The sequence below is a fragment of the Micropterus dolomieu genome, linkage group LG17 (genome assembly GCF_021292245.1).
Source record: "Micropterus dolomieu isolate WLL.071019.BEF.003 ecotype Adirondacks linkage group LG17, ASM2129224v1, whole genome shotgun sequence".
Taxonomy (NCBI): Eukaryota; Metazoa; Chordata; class Actinopteri; order Centrarchiformes; family Centrarchidae; genus Micropterus; species Micropterus dolomieu.
In genome coordinates, this window is record NC_060166.1 from 24,657,263 (window position 1) to 24,671,144 (window position 13,882).

The window sequence follows — 13,882 nt, forward strand, 5'->3', positions numbered from 1 at the left end:
ACTGTGGCAGAGACCAGTGGTCTGTGTGGCAACGACCACTATCTTTAGCGCCCCTAGTGGTAGCGACCAGTGGTCACTGTGGCAGAGACCAGTGGTCACTGTAGCAGAGACCAGTGGTCTGTGTGGCAGCGACCAGTGGTCTGTGTGGCAGAGACCAGTGGTCACTGTGGCAGAGACCAGTGGTCTGTGTGGCAACGACCACTATCTTTAGCGCCCCTAGTGGTAGCGACCAGTGGTCACTGTGGCAGAGACCAGTGGTCACTGTAGCAGAGACCAGTGGTCTGTGTGGCAGCGACCAGTGGTCTGTGTGGCAGAGACCAGTGGTCACTGTGGCAGAGACCAGTGGTCTGTGTGGCAACGACCACTATCTTTAGCGCCCCTAGTGGTAGCGACCAGTGGTCACTGTGGCAGAGACCAGTGGTCACTGTAGCAGAGACCAGTGGTCTGTGTGGCAGCGACCAGTGGTCACTGTGGCAGAGACCAGTGGTCTGTGTGGCAGAGACCAGTGGTCACTGTAGCAGAGACCAGTGGTCTGTGTGGCAGCGACCAGTGGTCACTGTGGCAGAGACCAGACCACAGAATTGGCTACAACCCCCTCTCAAAAAGTGACACTGACGAGAGCATCGGCTTTATGAAAAGTTGAATTTGTTTCAATAAAAAGCAGAGATTTAGCTAAGTAGCCGGCTAACGTTAGCCAAACCCACACGCTCCTTGAATTTTCCCTGTTGTCTTCTGTCTTACTGATTCCGCTGCTGGCAGCACATCTCGCTCTTGTTTTTCAGGAACGGGGCTGTTCAAAGTGGCCACAGAGCGACCGGCCAACCGAGTTAATCCCGTTACTACTGATCGCCACTCCGATGATTAACATTGCGGGTCCGGCGAGGTGGGAGATTACGGTCGGTTGTATTCGTAAATCATTTTCAGGTTCACACAGATCTATTTTTTGGAGCGTTTAAGAGTGAAATAGGCGCTCGGTAGATCCCTGCGCCTAATGTTACAGAAAGGAACCACAGTTGCTACTCACTGCCTGTCTAGTATTTTTGCCTATGCATTATAAATAAATATGTTCACCTACACTTTTAGCAAACAAACTTTTGGACAAACAGGATTTTCACATTGAAAAAAATTTAATACCTTGTTAAATGGCGATTAATACTTTTTTATGGCCTTAATTTTGGCAAAATTGATTTATTACCTTTTAAGACTTTTTAAGACCCCGCGGACACCCTGAATAAATGCTTCAGCTTCTTCGGACCAACAAAAGTCTGTTCCCAAATGGCTGGAGAAGTGAAACGGGTTAACGGACATCTCCCCTTCAGACTGGAAGATGCTAACAGTACGTCTTTTAGTTCAAATTATAGAAAGTAACAAGCAGCTGTGTTTTATTCCAGCCTACCTGTCCAGCTGAGAGAAAAGAGGTGTTCAGCTCCGTCCTGAACACAGACTGAACATCCATGGGGTACCATATTTGGGTCACACATGGCGACATGTCAATCACAAGGTAGCCCCGGCCTAAAGCCTCCCCTGCTTTCTTGTCTATTTTCCACTAAATGGGACCATAATTTACTAAATGAACATCATGCTGTGTTGAAGAAGACTAGCGACTGAGACCATATACGATCCAGTGGAGTCGCCCCAGTGCTGGCTGTTAGAGAGAATGCAGGTTTGAGGCTTCACTTTTCAAACTTGGTGGTTCCTTCTTGGTGAAGACACAAAGCTGCTTCCTGGTTACACAAATCAGACACATTAAATATAAAATTTTCCTCACACAGAGGAGCAGGTGGAGGTGGGGCTACATACTGAGGCGCTGCTGGAGGCACTCTCCTCGTTGTTGGTTGGCGGAGCCGCTCCTTTCCGGGAATGAGGCAAGGAAGCCGGAGCCTTACAGCGGGACTTAGGAGTCTTGGTCTGGGAATCCTCATACTCTTCCGCCTGGGCAAAAAGGTCGCTGAACCTGCAGGAGGAGGAAGTGATATCATCAGCCGCCACAGTGATGTCACCCGTCAGTGTGTGTGTGAGTGCGCGCATACCTCATACTTACAATTGCTATATATGTCAGAGGTCGCATGCCCCTGTCCTCATATGGGGAATTCAGGTTTTGAGATCCGTGCACCATATACTTCATTCTGCTCAACTTAGACCTGTTGTCCTCATTAGTGGGCACATGCCTGTGTCATGCCATGTTCTGATGTCTGTTTCTTTTTTGTTACACATTGGGTACACATACTCATTTTTCTCTAAAAGTATGCCCTGTTCAAAGACAATGCTACTAATATAAATACACACAGAATCAAAACCCAGGTCTTGGGAGGTTTGGGAAACATTTTTTCATGAAAGGAGAAGAGTGGATTTGTCCCTAATTTCTAACAATCTGGTTAGCCTGTTATTTATCCAGCTTCAGGGTCAATCATATCATCCCACAGAGACACATTGTCCCTGAAGTCTGGATAACACAGAGAACAGAGATATTTTGACTGTTACGTTTGCACAGATTCAGTGCCACATCACAGATGAGTCTCCCTGAGTCCAGGGTTACATGCAATATGTTTGGAATTCCCATTACACTGGCCATGCCTATGAAGGGGATGCTAATAGCCAACAATAACCTTTTCACTGTACACATCATATTTTAGCATCGTTTTGAGATAGACTACAAAGAAAACCCACAAACCTTTCCTTTCATCTCTTTAAACCATTTCAGTTGCTGGAAGAGGTATTCGAGTTGGTTTTCCGTAGTACATTTCATTACATTACATTTACATTTCATATTACTTGTCATTGATATTGACATTTCTGTGAGTACAATGAGTACTTACATGCAGGTTCACTGGGAGGCCACGGAGGGTCGGATAGCATCTCATGTGTACCTCGTGTTGTTCCTAGATTGACAATCAAAATAATTATTATTATACAAATATTTTAACACCACATCAAGCTATAAAGTGTAACAGTTCTACCAATGTAATTCTAAAATAATAATAATATTGATAGCAATAACAACAAATCCTTCCAGCTGCAAATACTAAAAGACAAGTCAAATTCAAACAAACATAGTGACTGGGTGAGAAATAGAAGCTAACTATAACCTTAAACATGACAGTAGAAGAGATTTGGAAGTCAGGGCTGGACCCAAATATTCGACTATTCCTTCATTGGGTTGGTATTGGGTTTTCTCCTTTTGTGGAATTTGTTGAACAAATGCTGGCTGTGCCTGTCTGAGTCAAACCAGCCACACCAAGCACACATTTCCCACACTGTGTGAGCCAACTGCCGTTAGCCAAGTGGCTAATCTGCAGCTTGAAGCTCAAAGCAACAAGCAGTACACTCTGTTCATGATCAGAGGTCCCTTCACACACCCCTCCCCACAGAAACTGTATGAGCCCACAACAGCAGACATTCGCTTCGTGTGGACAGAACATATACACACCCACATATACTCCTCTACATTCATTACGCTTCAAGCGGACAGGATAGCACTACACACATCCGTGCATGTAGTGTTATCCTATGACTGCTCCACACATTACGCACGCCAATCCCCCCCAGCAGAGCCCGGGCTCGTGCGTGACCACGGCATCACCGACGCAGTCCCTTCTCCTGCATCCAGAGGTGTGTGACAGGCTGTGTTGTGCGCTGTACATGTGTGATATATGGCATCAAGTGTGTGCCAAACACGTTAAGCACAGCAGGCGACAGTGACGCTGGGGAGAATTGTGTTTCTTGTAACTACAGAACACATTGTGTGAGCCAGATGTGGGTTAGCCAAACGGTTAACAAGCAGCCTGGGCTTGCTGCAAAGGCCCCCCGACGGCCGGCATCCCCACCCTTTCAGGGGGCCCCTCCCCCATGGGTAGTGGCTGGGCACCCCCCCGAACTGTGACGGCGGCAAGGGCAGCAGAGTGGCTTCCCTTCAGGGCCACCAGGGTGCCTCATCAGCAGGTCTGACCGCTTTCAGAGACACTACTCGGAGTGGCTCGCTTCCTGCTCGATGCACAGATGGATGGACAGCCTGATCCGCTGGGATCACAGGCTGCAGTACTCCTCTAAGTGGTCGGCTTTCCAGCGCTGGGTCTGGACCAGGGGACGGATCCGGTCGGTGCTTTCGTTCCTCCAGCCGCTCATGGACAGGGGGCTGGCGTTCAGTACGGTTAAAACCTACACTGCCGCCATGTCGTCCTGTCACAAGGGCTTCGGGGACTGGACTGTGCTCTCCCACCCCCTTGTGAAGCGCTTCCTTAGAGGGGTGCGAAGGTGCAGGCCGGTGACACAGCCTGTTGCCCCACAGTGGGATTTAGCGCTGGTTTTACATGCATTATCCCAAGCCCCGTTTGAGCCTTTGGAGACGGCGGACCCGAGATTCCTTTCGGCTCAGGTCGCCTTGCTCCTGGCTCTGACATCGGCCAAGAGGGTCAGCGATCTGGCTGCCCTCTCTGTGGCTCCGTCGTGCTTCAGGATTCAGAGTGACGGCTTTTTTCCTCCCCCCCATGGGTCGGCGGAGGACACCACGTCCCACCCCCTCTGCCCAGTGCGAGTGCTGTCCTGCTATGTGCCGCGCACGGCCGCCTGGCGCCGTTCTCAGCGTCTATTTGTGCTATACAGGAAGCGGTCCAAGGGACCTCCCCTGTCGGAGCAGCGCCTGTCTCACTGTCCCACTGGACGGTGTGGGGGGGCGGCCGCTGCTTATGTGGCCCTGTCTGGTGCGCAGCATATGTGGTCACTGTCGTGACCCCGCCTGCGTCTGTACAGCTGGGGCCCCCCACCCACTTTCCCGACTTACGCATGGGTCGGCCCTCGGCCTCGCCATCGTTGCTCGCACGCACGCTGACACCAATGCCGCGGTCAGCGGGTGACTGTGTGGCTCATTGTGGCTCTGGGCGGGTGAGTTGTGCTTGGTGGTACCATATGGGCCAGTGAGGCGCTGACTCATCCTGCTTCGCCTCTAACCCAATAGCGATAGCCTTAGAGGGCGAAGCCTATACGAAATAGAACGGGGGTTACGTACTATAACCCGGATTCTATGAGTATAGGCGCAGCCCTCTAAGTTGTAGGCCTCACTGGACCTTGGTTCTCAGTGCTGAAGAAAAGGCATTTGGGAGCCGATGGCTGGGCCTCACCGTTGTGTGTATATATACAAGGTGCGGACATAGCAGAGGCCCCCGCTGTGGGCGCAGGCGCGCGGAAGGGGTAAACCCAATAGCGATAGCCTTAAAGGGCTGCGCCTATACTCATAGAATCCGGGTTACAGTACGTAACCCCCGTTCCAACTGATCTGACTTGAAAATCTCCCAACTATAATAATATTTAACCTATTTCAGTGAAACTGGGCTCTATACTGTTCCACATTATGAATGTTTTTATTTTTTGATGAACCATAACGTTACATCTTACTACAAACACTGCGTTCAGAAACCGCTTGCTAACTGAAGGCAGAGCTTGACTGTCTCCACAGTAACGCTATGGGACCTTTCCGAGACAACAAGGGTAACGTCCATTGCGTTCGTTTTGTCATCCTACTTCCGGCGGAGCGGGACCTAAGCTAGTTGCTAGCAGTAACGTTACACAATTACAGAGAAAAGATGATTATAGTATTATATTTTCAGTTTCAAGAGGCGAGAACAATTTTACACACAACGTTACGAGCATAACATGACGAGGTCGGAGTGTTGTCGTGTATTTTACAACTTACACCTAACGTTACCAACTTAAGATGAGGAGCACTTGCAGCTAACTTATGGCTGACGGCGCTAAACTTGTAGCGCACTGCGCCTGTGTGTTCATACCTCTGGTTCATACCATTTCATGGATGAGAAGCCGACAGATGAACTCCTCGGCTAAGATGCTCCGGTAAAGAAACATTATTCCTGTTTACATACCTCAGACGTTAGCTGGCCAGCTTAGTTAGCTACATCTCTCATTCAGATATGGGTATTGACTTAAGGATTAACAAAATAATTTGAGATGTGTATACTGTCTCGTTTTTAATACCTCTCTCACACACACGCTCTATTATATAATTGTGATTGCCATGATATATTAAACTCATGATGTCCTAAGAAGTCCTAATGTAAAAATACACTGCTCAAAAAAAATAAAGGGAACACTTAAACAACACAATGTAACTCCACGTCAATCACACTCCTGTGAAATCAAACACTGACTGACAATCAATTTCACATGCTGTTGTGCAAATGGAATAGACAACAGGTGGAAATTATAGGCAATTAGCAAGACACCCCCAATAAAGGAGTGGTTCTGCAGGTGGTGACCACAGACCACTTCTCAGTTCCTATGCTTCCTGGCTGATGTTTTGGTCACTTTTGAATACTGGCGGTGCTTTCACTCTAGTGGTAGCATGAGACGGAGTCTACAACCCACACAAGTGTCTCAGGTAGTGCAGCTCATCCAGGATGGCTCATCAATGCGAGCTGTGGCAAGAAGGTTTGCTGTGTCTGTCAGTGTAGTGTCCAGAGCATGGAGGCGCTACCAGGAGACAGGCCAGTACATCAGGAGATATGGAGGAGGCCATAGGAGGGCAACAACCCAGCAACAGGACCGCTACCTCCGCCTTTGTGCAAGGAGGAGCAGGAGGAGCACTGCCAGAGCCCTGCAAAATGACCTCCAGCAGGCCACAAATGTGCATGTGTCTGCTCAAACGGTCAGAAACAGACTCCATGAGGGTGGTATGAGCCCAAGTCCACAGGTGGGGGTTGTGCTTACAGCCCAACACCGTGCAGGACGTTTGGCATTTGCCAGAGAACACCAAGATTGGCAAATTTGCCACTGGCACCCTGTGCTCTTCACAGATGAAAGCAGGTTCACACTGAGCACATGTGACAGACGTGACAGAGTCTGGAGACGCCGTGGAGAACGTTCTGCTGTCTGCAACATCCTCCAGCATGACCGGTTTGGCGGTGGGTCAGTAATGGTGTGGGGTGGCATTTCTTTGGGGGGCCGCACAGCCCTCCATGTGCTCGCCAGAGGTAGCCTGACTGTCATAAGGTACCGAGATGAGATCCTCAGACCCCTTGTGAGACCAGTTGGTCCTGGGTTCCTCCTAATGCAAGACAATGCTAGACCTCATGTGGCTGGAGTGTGTCAGCAGTTCCTGCAAGAGGAAGGCATTGATCCTATGGACTAGCCCGCCCGTTCCCCAGACCTGAATCCAATTGAGCACATCTGGGACGTCATGTCTCGCTCCATCCACCAATGCCACGTTGCACCACAGACTGTCTAGGAGTTGGCGGATGCTTTAGTCCAGGTCTGGGAGGAGATCCCTCAGGAGACCATCCGCCACCTCATCAGGAGCATGCCCAGGCATTGTAGGGAGGTCATACAGGCACGTGGAGGCCACACACACTACTGAGCCTCATTTTGACTTGTTTTAAGGACATTACATCAAAGTTGGATCGGCCTGTAGTGTGGTTTTCCACTTTGATTTTGAGTGTGACTCCAAATCCAGACCTCCATGGGTTGATAAATTTGATTTCCATTGATAATTTTTGTGTGATTTTGTTGTCAGCACATTCAACTATGTAAAGAAAGGAGTATTTAATGAGATTATTTAATTCATTCAGATCTAGGATGTGTTATTTTAGTGTTCCCTTTATTTTTTTGAGCAGTGTATGTTTATAGTTATACTATTTCCACAGATGCAGTGGAGAACTGTGAGGATGACCACATCCATATGCCTACGCACTGTGATGCAGAAACAGAATGGGAGGATCCATCTGTCTCTGACCACAGCTACACTTGAAGTCCTGAAGAACCTGAAGTCACATCTGATATATGAGCACAATGTGTTGAGCTGTCTGTGTTGTACATATAACTCTGAGGAACAACCGCCTTTGTCATTTTTTCTTTATAAACCTTTACAATGTAACCACATGTTACCTGTCAGTAAATAGTTCCTTATAAACCTTTACAATGCAGTGTTTCCCCTAGGATGGAGTTATAGCAGCGGAGGTGAAGCAAGCATTTTGTCTGAATATAAAACCCCAACACAACATGTCTCAGCAGTATTGCTCTTGTGTCCATGAGCATGCAGTGCACATCAGAATAGTTTAAAACTTCAGTGTTTTCCAGTTTAATGTGAGCTTTAGCTGAATGTTTTGGTGTTGGTGGTCATGGTCAGGGTAATGGGGGGTCTGGGGGTCCTCCCCCAAGAAAATTTTACATTTTCCAATGACAAATATGTAATTTCACATCACATTGGGCCATTGTTTTCACCATATGTCTGAACAAAGAGTTGGTAAAGCTAGAGCAGATAATAACTAACCAACAGCAAAAGATCAGTCTACTGGGGAGGAACTACAAACTTTAGATTTGGGGAAAGTTATTTGGTTGGTTATGATGCTCACCACAGTGATTTAACATTTATTGCACAGCATGTTTTGGATATCACCCCCTAAAGGAGGAGGCTGACGATGCTAGCTGGGCTAAGCCAGTTAGCCCCACGGCGGTCCTTGCTGGCGGGATGCCGGCGATGCAGGGCTTGAGTCCTCTGACTCTGCTCCCTCCATTGTTGGCTCCCTGCCAGGCTCTCCCTTCTTCCCGCTGGAAGACCTGGAGTTTGATCTCGAGTTGGATAAGAAGGCGGCATCGCTTGCTCCTGCTCCACTTCCGCCTTCCAGCTTGCCGTCCTGCTGGGCTCTCTTCAGGGATCTCCCCGACGTAATCAAGATGGCTGCTGAGCGCAAGGGCGTGCCGATGCCTGCTTAGCCTCCTGCACCTGCTCCTAGCCCCATGCTCGGCGACATCTACCAGCCAGAGCAAGAGTCCAGACAGCTCCCCGTGTGGCCCCTTTTTCCACCACTTCGGCCCTTTCTCTCTGAAGCGGGGGCCGAGCCTGGGAAGCTGAAGGCGCCGGTGGTATGTCCACTAAGGTTGAGGGCCTCACTGACCGTGGTTTTTCCTCCGTCCCACCTCTGGAGCCCGGCCTGGCAGCCATCCTGCTGCCTAAAGCCACTTTCTTTGGCAGGAGGAAGCCGACTCTGCCCGCGACCAGGTTACAGCTCGAGTCACCAACCGCGCCCACCAGTGTGGGCCATTTTGTCACTCTCCACAGCGGCGGTGGTCGCCCTGGCTCGGATTATGGCGGGGATGACGAGGCTGCAACGGAACGTGTGGCTGCACATGTCCCATCTGCCGGAGCAGATCAGGAAGGAGTTACCGGACGGCCCCATCAGCCCCGATGGACTGTTTGGACCGCTTCTCCAGGATGCAATCACCCACCTGCAGCAAGCATCGGACGAGGCAGACAATGTCAAGCCTCGATATCCACGGCGCTCACAGGGCTCCTGGCGTGATCGCCGTGACTCCCACCCCAGGCCAGGGCACCCCGCAGCCACTACACTGTCAAAACTACGGTTGGCTCATTGGCTGTGTGTGGCCATTACACTGGCGTAGGTTGCGGCTGGGGAGGACTCCCCACTCGGCATCCGTGCGCACTCGACAAGAGCCATGTCATCCTGCACAGCACTGTTCAGCGGGATGGCTGTGGAAGATATCTGACATGTTTGACAACTCATATTAGACATCTGGGTTTTCCCTAACGCACTCGGTACTGAATGTTCTGGAGACCAGGCGCAACGCTGCTGGCTCGGGGCACATTACGCACACGTAGGCTTCCCTGTAAAGGAGCCGGTAAAGGCTCCTCTTGCCATGGGCTGTTGGGGCTCTCCTCGGTCTTAGTTGCGCTCCAGTTGGACTGCCACAACAACTGTCGTTACTGTTCCCTCAACATAAGCCCGCAGTGTGCGTCTGTGTGTGCTTGTACTCTGGGCTCTCTCGTGCGCCATGAGTTTTTTCCAGACACACCCCCCGTTGCCGTGACGTGTGTGTTGTTCTACTCTCACGCCTGCTCTGCTCGGTGTTGGGACTGTTTACAATGCGTAACTCTCATTGTAATTCCCTCACAGCAGCAGGTGTAAGGAATGTGAGTGATGTGTTCAGCCATCCTGTTATCTGGTTTAATGTGGATGGCAATCACCTTATATCTCAGTTTTTGTAGTGTAATGGACTTGATGCTTGCCTTCCATACTTAAGGTTCCTGGTTTGAGACCAGATGGAAACAATGACCTATATTTTGGTCTCTTATCATGCATTGTGTGATCACGGTACTGTACGCTGGTGTGTTAATGCTTATGACCGCTGGTGGTGCAGTGGGCATTGACTACATCTGGCTTCACCCTTATCTCAATAGCGACAGCTCTGAGCTCTGAACGGTAGTTACGTCTATAAGTAAAGGCGCAGCCCTCTTAATTGAAGGCCTCACTGGACCTTGATTCTCAGTGCTGAAAAAAGGCATTTGGGAGCCGAAGGCCAGGTCTTACCGTTGTATATATACAAGGTGCGGACGTAGGAGAAGCACACGCTGTGGGTGGGCGTAGACAACTTTTCGCGTGGAGGGGTAAACACAATAGCGATAGCCTTAGAGGGCTGCGCCTATATTCATAGAATCTGGAGTTACAGTACGTAACTACCGTTGTTCATGTTTGCCTTTTGTGTGCAACATGAGAAACCTCCTCCCTTCTGAGGTGCATTTTATTTGCACATTAAAATCCAAAAAGAAATGTCTCCTCATTAGCTTAAAAGGACTAGTTTGCATCATTAATTTGCTTTACTAACCTCAGCTCCTCCAGTCACCATCGTCCTTTTTCTTAACAACCACTCTTTCATCGGAAAAATAACTGAACTGGTCTGTACAGGACAGAGCTGCAGGCTACACAAGTTTACTCTAAGATTGTGTCAGGATCGCTGGGTGTGCAAAGCAGGGGAGAGCCCAAACGCATGACACAGAGCTGAGATTGAGTTCCAGGTTTTATTTATCCCAAGCACGACAACAGGCATGAACAGAACTCACGAGTATAGGAACTGGTACATCCAAAAGGTAGCAGGTAACAACACGACATCCGACAGGACAGGACTGACATGAGACAATGACCAGACAGGGAATGAACAGAAACACCAGACATTTATACACAGTGATTAACGAGCAGGGCGGGAGCAACACAGGTGACTGGGATCAGGGTTAACGAGGCAGAGAGACAGGCAGGCAGATTACTGAGGGGGGAAAAGACAAAACACAAGTTACTCAACACTAATCATCAGAGTAATATAAACAAGCGGACAGATCACAACAAGGAACACAGACAGAAGCTAAGACTTGAACAGAACTCAGGACAGACATGGGCAAAACACAGAAGTACACAGACCAGGAGTAAACACTTAAGACATGAACTAAGGCACAGGACTAGGAACACAGACATGGAACAAAAACCCAGACTCCGCAACAAGACACACAGACAGAAACCCAGACACGCTCAGGACAGGATCGTGACAGATTGTAACTGATGTTCTCAACATTGGACAAGTAGGCAGTAATAAAATACAGCTACCAGTTACTTTCTATTGAGCTAATGTTAAGTTGCATAGCAGCCAAAAGACAGCCTGCTGTTGAAGCTTTCCTGCTCAGCTCAGTCGGAAGGGGAGGGGGGATGCTAACTTAGCACTAACAGGCTTCACTTTTTCAGCAGGTGGGGAAACAACAGACTTTTCTTGGTCTTGAGAAGCCGACACACTGTAACTAACACCATACATTTACTGCCAGAATATTTTCCTCCTCTCGCGTTCACCGCTTTTTATATACAGTCTATGGTTCACCGTCACTTTCTGCCGCTCGGACAATCAAACAACCTCTAAGCCTGATAAAAAACTAAAAATCATCAGCTTACCTTAAGAACATTTGATTGTAGTTTAAAACCTGTGACTCCATCCAGTTTCATTCAAATCTGTTTTCTTAATGACCTGATCTGTTTAAAACAAGAAAAAAAAATCAGAAAAAAAGGACGTTTCTCCTCAAATAGACATTTTTTTACATGGAGTATGGTGAAGACATGCTACTATGAGTAGACGTCAACAAGTGTTAGCAAAATGTAGCAGTACAATTGAAATGTCTGCCCAAACATCTGGGCCTTGATCAAAAGAAAAACTCATCAGCTTACCTTAGGAACGTTGCAAAGAATTACGACATCTGAGACTCATTCCAGCATCAAGAAAATGTGTTTTCTTAATAAATTGATTGGTTGACAACACAACAAATACAGAAATAACAACAATCTTAAGCTTTACATTTAATTATTTTTACATGCAGTATAGTGAAGACATGCTACGATGAGTAGAGGTTATCAAGTGTGAGTGAAATGTAGCAGTACACTTGAGATGTCTACGAAACTTATAGACCTTGATCAAAAGAAAAACTCACCACCTTACCTTAGGAACGTTGCAAAGAATTATGACATCTGAGACTCACTCCAGCATCAAGAAAATGTGTTTTCTTAATAAGTGGATTAATTGACAACACAACAAATACAGAATAACACCAACCTTAAGCTTTAAATAAAAAAAGTTTTTGCATGCGGTATGGTGAAGACATGCTACGATGAGTAGAGGTTATCAAGTGTGAGTGAAATGTAGCAACACACTTGAAATGTCTACGAAACTTATAGACCTTGATCAAAAGAAAAACTCACCACCTTACCTTAGGAACGTTGCAAAGAATTATGACATCTGAGACTCATTCCAGCATCAAGAAAATGTGTGTTCTTAATAAGTGGATTAATTGACAACACAACAAATACAGAATAACACAAAAAAATTTTTTTTGCATGAGGTATGATGAAGACATTCTACAATCAGTAGAGTTTATCAAGTGTGAGTGAAATGTAGCAACACACTTGAGATATCTACGAAACGTATAGACCTTGATCAATATTAAAAATCATCAGGTTACCTTAGGAACGTTTGATGGTAGTTTGAAGTCTGTGACTCCATCCAGTTTCATTCAAATCTGTTTTCTTTATGACCTGATGAGATGACAACAAGAGAAATACAGGGGAAAAAACAACCGTTATCCTAAAATAGACCATTTTTTACATGTGGTACAGTGAGAACATGCAGCGATCAGTAGAAATGATCAAGTGTGAGTAAAATGCAGCAGTACGCATGAGTTGTCAGCCCAAACCTATAAGACTTCATAAAAAACTAAAAATCATCAGCTTACTTCAAGAACATTTGTTGGTAGTTTAAAACCTGTGACTCCACCCAATTTTATTCAAATCTGTTTTCTTAATGACCTGATCTGTTGAAAACAAGAAAAAAAATCTGAAAAATAGGACTTTTCTCCTCAAATTGACAATTGTTTACATGGAGTATGGTGAAGACGTGCTACTATGAGTAGACGTCAACAAGTGTTAACAAAATGTAGCAGTACAATTGAAGTGTCTACCCAAACATCTGGGCCTTGATCAAAAGAAAAACTCACCAGCTTACCTTAATAATAATAATAATAATAATCCTTATTTGTAGAGCACTTTTCAAAAACAAGTTACAAAGTGCTTTAACAAGTGTAAAGAATAATACAAAAAAAAATGAAAATTTAATATAAAATTAGTAAAATACAATAAAATAAAAGGGATAAAATAAAGTCAAATAAGATCGGGAAAAGCTCTCCTATAAAAGTATGTTTTAAGAAGGGACTTAAAAGAGTTCACTGACTCAGCCGACCTGATTTCCTCGGGCAGGCTGTTCCAGAGCCTCGGGGCCCTGACAGCAAACGCTCTGTCCCCTTTAGTTTTCAGTCGAGACTCTGGAACAGACAACAGACCTCTGCCCGAGGATCTCAAGGTACGTGCTGGTGCGTATGGGACTAAAAGGTCAGAAATATAACAAGGCGAGAGACCATGAAGAGCTTTAAAAGTGATCAATAGAATTTTAAAGTCAATTCTAAAACATACTGGGAGCCAGTGTAATGAAGCTAAAATAGGAGTAATGTGGTCATATTTCTTTGTTCTGGTTAAAAGCCTGGCAGCTGAGTTCTGGACAG

At 47.0% G+C, this 13,882-nt stretch overlaps 1 protein-coding gene and 2 long non-coding RNA genes across 4 annotated transcripts in view; 1 reads left to right on the forward strand and 2 right to left on the reverse strand.

Moving 5' to 3' along the window:
• The window catches only part of LOC123985506 (CLK4-associating serine/arginine rich protein), a 29,794-nt gene extending 17,984 nt beyond the window's left edge, over positions 1–11,810 (reverse strand). Inside the window, exons 1-3 of one of the 2 annotated variants that reach the window (XM_046073064.1) lie at positions 11,733–11,810; positions 2,817–2,879; positions 1,801–1,954 (exon numbers count right to left, since the gene is read on the reverse strand). The gene's annotated coding sequence lies outside the window, so the exon portion shown is untranslated. Of the gene's footprint in view, positions 1–1,800; positions 1,955–2,041; positions 2,448–2,816; positions 2,880–11,732 lie in introns of those variants that run through there. The other variant, XM_046073065.1, reaches the window with a different exon arrangement.
• Positions 1,792–7,921, forward strand: LOC123985508. The gene is made up of 2 exons (XR_006828693.1): positions 1,792–2,014; positions 7,650–7,921. It is a non-coding gene; the product is annotated as an uncharacterized LOC123985508 (long non-coding RNA).
• A 308-nt stretch (positions 11,811–12,118) lies between the features above and the next one.
• LOC123985507 overlaps positions 12,119–13,882 on the reverse strand; it is a 2,441-nt gene continuing 677 nt past the window's right edge. The window contains exon 2 of the long non-coding RNA XR_006828692.1: positions 12,119–12,863. This is a non-coding gene — a long non-coding RNA (uncharacterized LOC123985507). The remainder of the gene's footprint in view (positions 12,864–13,882) is intronic.